Source organism: Canis lupus, chromosome 4 (genome assembly GCF_003254725.2).
Source record: "Canis lupus dingo isolate Sandy chromosome 4, ASM325472v2, whole genome shotgun sequence".
NCBI classification, from domain to species: Eukaryota; Metazoa; Chordata; class Mammalia; order Carnivora; family Canidae; genus Canis; species Canis lupus.
In genome coordinates, this window is record NC_064246.1 from 5,023,967 (window position 1) to 5,030,372 (window position 6,406).

The 6,406-nt window shown below is 40.1% G+C and overlaps 1 long non-coding RNA gene across 1 annotated transcript in view; it reads left to right on the forward strand.

The window, feature by feature from the left end:
• Window positions 1-6,178, forward strand: part of LOC112660847 (uncharacterized) — a 28,153-nt gene extending 21,975 nt beyond the window's left edge. The window contains exon 3 of the long non-coding RNA XR_004815345.2: window positions 4,071-6,178. This is a non-coding gene — a long non-coding RNA (uncharacterized LOC112660847). The remainder of the gene's footprint in view (window positions 1-4,070) is intronic.
• Window positions 6,179-6,406: the final 228 nt, after the last annotated feature.

Here is a 6,406-nt window from a genome sequence, read left to right on the forward strand (position 1 = left end):
GAATGATCAGAAAGGATCTCTCTCTCTCTCTCTCTCTCTCTCTTTTTAAAGAATTATTTATTTACTAGAGAGAGAGAGAGAGAAAGAGAGAGAGATAGAGAGAACATGTGGGGAGAGGGGCAAAGGGAGAGGGAGAGAGAGAGAATAGCCAACAGACTTCTTGCTGACTGTGGAGCCTGATGTGAGGCTCCATCCCAGGACCCTGAGATCATGACCTGAGCCAAAACCAAGAGTCAGATGCTTAACTGACTGGGCCATCTGGTACCCCAGAAAGGGTCTCTTGATATGACATTTTTGTTAAGTTCTAAACAATGAAGAGGCAACTGTGCAGAAGTCTGGGAGAAGTGGTGTTTCAAGAGGAAGGGCAGCAAGAGCAAAGACCTGGAGGGAGGAATAACTTGGTATGTTTAATGGAAGGAGAGAAGGAATGTGGTAGATGGATGGACAGAGGAGGGACATAAGGTCAAGGGGCTATACAGGTACTAGATCCTGGCTTATGGGTGTTTGGATTTTATTCTGGTTAGAACAGGCAGTCCCCAAGGTGTTAAGCAGAGAAATTGTCTTACACTGAGTGATGCTCTCCAAAATTCATGTTCACTACGAACCTCAGAATGTGACCTTATTTGAAAATAGGGTCTTGGAATATGTAGTTAAGGTAAGGATGAAGATGAGATCATCTTGGATTAAGGTGGGCCCTAAGTCCCATGAAGAGTGTCCTTGTGAGGGCACACAGGGGGATGCTCAGAAAAGGCGATGTGGAGATGAATGCAGAAATTGGAATAATGTGTCTATAAGCCAAAAATTTGGGGGATTGCTAGAGAGCTAGGAGAGAGGCATGGGTTGGTTTCTCCTTCAGCGCTTCTAGATGAACCAACTCAGTTGACATCTTGGTTTTGGACTTCTGGCCTCCTAAACTATGGGAGAATAAATTTCTATTGTTTTAAGCCCTCCAGTTAATTTTTTTTTTCAGCCACAAGAAAGTAATACAAGAGTGATGTGATCTAATTAGTGCTGTAGAAGATCATCAGTCTGACAGCTGTCTAGAGATGAGTTCTAGGAGTCTGAGGTCAATGGCAACAGTGAGGCCCATTTGGACTGGCTGTTGTTTCCATCCAGGTGAGAGATGATGGAGTTTGGACAAGGGTAGTGTCAGGGTAAAAGATGAGGAGATTTCAGGTTCAGGATATACTAGGAAGGCCCTATGGGCTTCTTGGGTTGCATGTAGGGGAGGGCTGGACAATGAGAAAGAAGAGTTAATGGGTACTCTTAGGTGTGTGGCCTGCATAACTGGTATGATTTATTGAGGTGGGGAGGCTTGGGGAACTGAGTGGGGATTGAGACTTATGCTTTGGTCATGCAAAGTTTGAGATGTCTAAGTACAGATGCTGAACTAGCCAACTGGACTTTATCAGTCTAGGGATTTAGGGAGAAATTGGTACAGGGATAGAATCTGACAGTCATCAGCATATAGGTGATGTTCAAAGTCTTGGGACTAGATGAGGTGGTACATATGGAAGAGAGAAGAGCTGATGTTCAAACTTTGGAGCATTCAAATACTATTTAGAGTTCTGGGAGAGACAGAGGGTTCTGGAAAAGCACAGGGAATGGGGTAGGGAAAATACCAGACATAGGTGAGATTGTAGAAGTCATCTAAGAAAGGATTTCTAGAGGGGAGAGAGCATTACTATGGGCTTCACATAGGTCTTTGGGGGCCTATTTCAGGAAAGAGGTGGAGCAAGGGCTTGGTTGGAAGAGAGGATGGGAGTGTGAGGAGGTAGCGGTGGCAAGTTTGTACGACTCTTTGGAGAAGTTCCTCTCTGAAAGGAAGTGTAGGAATGGGTCAGTTGCTGGAGGGGATGTGGGATCAAGGAGAAAAAGTGTAATGGCAGAAGTGTCCTTGAGGAGATAGGGGTAAGATTCAGAGGATGAGTGGTGGTATTGGCGTTGGTCAGCTCAGGGGAACTGTTCTGTTTCTTAAGGTAGGGCAGAGTGTGTGCATGGGCTGCTGCTGGCTGATGGAAGGAGCTCATGGCTGGTCTGGGTCGGGGGTAGGAGAACTTGAGTTCAAACCCAATGGTGAGGGCTGCAGCTCCTGCTCCAGGACTCTTGCCAGGAGGCATCCCAATCTCAGAGGGGGTTTGTTCAACTCACATCAGCAACATCCAGGTGGTAGAAGCCCTGGATTCTGTGTCAAAAAATATTTTAAAAAAGATACACCCTCCTCCTTGAAGATCTGGAAGCACTGCTTTCCTTTCTTCTGTACCCCCAGTCCCCTTCCCGGACCCTTTCAGGAATTCTATAGGGGTCAGAGGGCTTTTTTGTTAAACCCTTTAAGTACCAAGGGTCTGATTATATTCCCTGTATCTAGAATAATCTTGCTTCTCCTTTAAAAAATAAAGCTAATAAAGTAATTCCTCTTTGGCTCTCTTTGAAAGTATGGAAAGCTCTGTTCACATGTCCCCTTTTTGATAGGGCTGTCTCAAACATCCTTAGGGCTCCTAGCTCATTCCCTTTTGTCTTGCCACAGCCCTCTTATAGGGCTTCTCTCATGGAGCTAGGCTCCTGACACTTTAATTTTTCCCTAAGAAAGAAGGAAAGCCTCCATAAATTTAACTTTAGCTAACTAATAATATGGTTTGGTTTACTGTTCTTTCATCTTCTAGGGCAGTTTTTCTTTTTTTTTTTTTTAATTTAGTTTAAATTCAATTTAGGTAACCTATAGTGTATTATTGGTTTCAGGGGTAGAATTTAGTGATTCATCAGTTGCATATAACACCCAGTGCTCATTACATCAAGTGCCCTCCTTAATGCCCATCACCCAATTACCCCATCCCCTTCTTCCTCCCCCTTCAGCAAACCTCAGTTTGTTTCCTAGAGTTAAGAGTCTCTTATGGTTTGCTTCCTTCTCTGTTTTTATCTTATTTTATTTTTCCTTCCCTTCCCCTATGTTCTTTCCCCTGTTTTGTTTCTGAAATTCCACACATGAGTGAAATCATATGATAATTGTTTTTCTCTAACTGACTTGTTTTGCTTAGTTCCATCTATGTCATTGCAAATGGCAAGACTTCATTCTTTCTGATGGCTGAGTAATATTCCATTGTGTATATACACCACAGCTTCTTTATCCATTCTTCTGTTGATGAACATCTGGGCTCTTTCCATAGTTTGGCTATTGAGGACATTGCTGCTATAAACGTTGGGGTGCATGTGCCCCTTCAAATTGCTATGTTTGTATCCTTTGGATAAATACCTAGTAGTGCAATTGCTGGGTTGTAGGGAGTTCTATTTTTAGCTTTTTGAAGAACCTCCATACTGTTTTTCAGAGTGGCTTCACCAGTTTAGGGAAGATTTTTTTTTTAATTCTCTTCTATAGACTACTAGTCCCATGGAAATATTCTGGCCCCTCCCCCAAGGAATTTTGTGGTCAGACCAATTTTGGATCTTACATGTTAAAGGTCCAGAGAAGTCCTGCAGTTAAAAACTCACTTGACTCTGTTTCATCTGTCATTTCTCCAGTACATCAGACCATGAGATGCATGGTCTGCACAGCCCTCAGCATACTGGGAAAAATATCCTGCTTACCATCTGTATCCAACAAAATCTTTAAAAATTATTCTTTTTCTAGTCATTGTACAAATAATTTGTAAAAGAGTGAAAGGAGAGTGAAAAATGACCCTGCTAAAAATTTAGAAATGAGAATTGAACATAAAATGTCCAATTTTTGCTCCATATTTTCCTGATTTTGAATATGTAAACACTGGAAGGGAGGAACACCTTTGAATGGAACCAACTGCCCATAGGCTATCATGCATGACGCTCTCTGGACCATCTGTCTTGTAAGTTTTGACTCAGGCTTCATACATAATCTCTAACAGGTTCTAGCTTATCATTGCTTCTGCTTCTCCTTCTTGCATTTTCACTGTCAAAATAGGAGAAAAAAATTTGAAGCCTTTGACAGCATGTAATTATGATAAAGAGATGGCCATCTTCTTCACTTCAGAATTGCGAGGAATTTTTTTTTTTTCGGTTTAAGATGATCAATCTTAACAAGTTTCTCTTTTTCCTTTTAGTCACCTCTGTTTGTACAACCTGCCTTCAACATTTATCCCCTCAAGTGTATTCCCAGGTCACAGATGTCATAGAAGATGAAAGCACACTGCCAATACCCTGTGAGCAAACAAAATGGTCCAAGATCTTGGGATAAAATATTGCAAGATGAAGTCTTCCTGGGGAGATGACTGGCTGAACAAGAACACTACACATTCTTTTGGTCCATGGCAATATATTATTTACCCATCAGCTTTTGAGTTTGAGAACATTTTGTTGAACATCTTGTTCTCTGAAGACTTACGGCCTGAGATGTCGCGTTTATGATCAATGTCATCATTGTCATTAGAGTCTAGAGCCTACTGTCTTTGCTTTCATCTTCTGATTCATCTAAGAATTGCGAACAGCTTTCCTTTTTTTTTTCCTCTTTGCCATTATCGACAGAAAGCAAAAAATCCTGAATTTTCAACAGTGTTCAATGCAAGCTACAAAGATGATATCTCTGGTGTTCTTTTATACGCTCTTGAAGATGATGCTGTACATTTGCCAATTGGTCAGGACAGTTAAGAAGGATGCAGTTGTGGTGATTTATCTCACTGTTGCATCATCCTGCTAATCCAGGTCACTGTATTCTTGTTGTTCAGAAGAATATTGATGAAATAGCAAACATGTTTCAAAATATAGGAAAATTAAGAACCCAAAGGTCACAAAATGTAACTTAGATGTATAAAATGGTCCAATGGATGCATAGGGAGTAATTGGGAGATAGAATGAATCGTATTCTTTTAAGAAAAAAATTACTTTTTTTTTTCTTTGGAAGACCTCTAATAAAGAAAAAAAGTCAAGCAATATCAATCCTTACAAATAGATGCAACAGCTCAAAAAATAAACTTAAAAATTAAAATTGGATCTAAGAGATCCTGATGAGAGTTTTCGCCCATATTCTGACTCATAGACAATCTCTTAAAACTTTCTGTGAGTGGAAACATGTTTTTTTCCTTTTGAGTAGTATTTGATAAGGAAGTGATTTGGAATAAAATATCTTTTATAGGTTAGTGTATTCATAGTTTTTGCATTGAAAGTTTATTTTTATGTAATCTTTAAAATGATACTCATGATATGTGTCCTTTTTTCACTTTGTGGCATATACCAGTTGTTTATGTGAGAAAAAATGTGAATTACAGTGAATAGGAAAAGGTATGTTATGATTTGATTTTAGTTCCTCTCTCTATATATATGATATATGATATATTTTACAACATTATAACAGGAAATAGGCAATGCTTAATTTTGCACTTAAATTGGTATATAAGGACCCCTGGGTGGCTCAGTGGTTGAGCATCTGCCTTCGGCTCAGGGCGTGATCCTGGAGTCCTGGGATCGAGTCCCACGTCGGGCTCCCTGCATGGAGCCTGCTTCTCCCTCTGCCTGTGTCTCTGCCTCTGCCTCTCTCTCTCTCTGTCTCTCATGAATAAATAAATAAAATCATAAAAAAAATAAACTGGTATATATTTCTAATTTTTGAAATTTTATTTCTAACTGACAAGATAAGACACAAGACTTAAGCTGTTCTGAAATATTATTTTTTCCCCCTCACCAATAAATAAAAAGCCAGGGGCACCTGGGTGGCTCAGTTGGTTGGGCATCTGACTCTTGGTTTTGGCTCAGGTCATGGTCTTGAGATTGTGGAGTCAAGTTCCACATTGGGTTCCCTGCTGGGTGTGAGGCTGCTTGGGATTCTCTCTCTCTGGCCCTCCCCCTCCCTCTCTAAAAACAAAACCCACCAAATTGGGTATAATTATATATGTGTGTGTATATAATTTTTTCTAATTATATATATATAATTTTTTCTTTAAAATTTTATTTATTTATTTGAGAGAGAGAGAGAACACAGAGAGAGAGGGAGAAGCAGGCTCGTTGTTAAGCAGAGAGCCCGACATGGGGCTTGGATCCAAGCTGAAGGCAGTCGCTTAACTGACTAAGCCACCCAGGTACACTTTCTTTTCAACTTTTATTTTTGAAGTACTAGAAATCTGGATTTGGTGAAAATAATCAGGAGATAAATTTGCAAAATTATTACCATTTTGTGCTGTTTGCTAATATGCTCCTTGTAATTCATCATCAGTGTTTGTCATGCTTCTTGTCTACTGGTAGTGCTCCACTGTGGGTAGAAAATAAACAATATATGACAAGGAACAAAAGCAATTAGAGATGGCACATGGTTAAATCAGCTGAGGGCCAGTGGGAGTGAAGGGTTGAGGCAAAAGCAGATTCATCTGTCGCTTAATAGATTTGTCTCAAAGAGGGAAGTATAAAATAATGAATTTGTTGACTTGAAAAACTAAAAAATGGACACAAA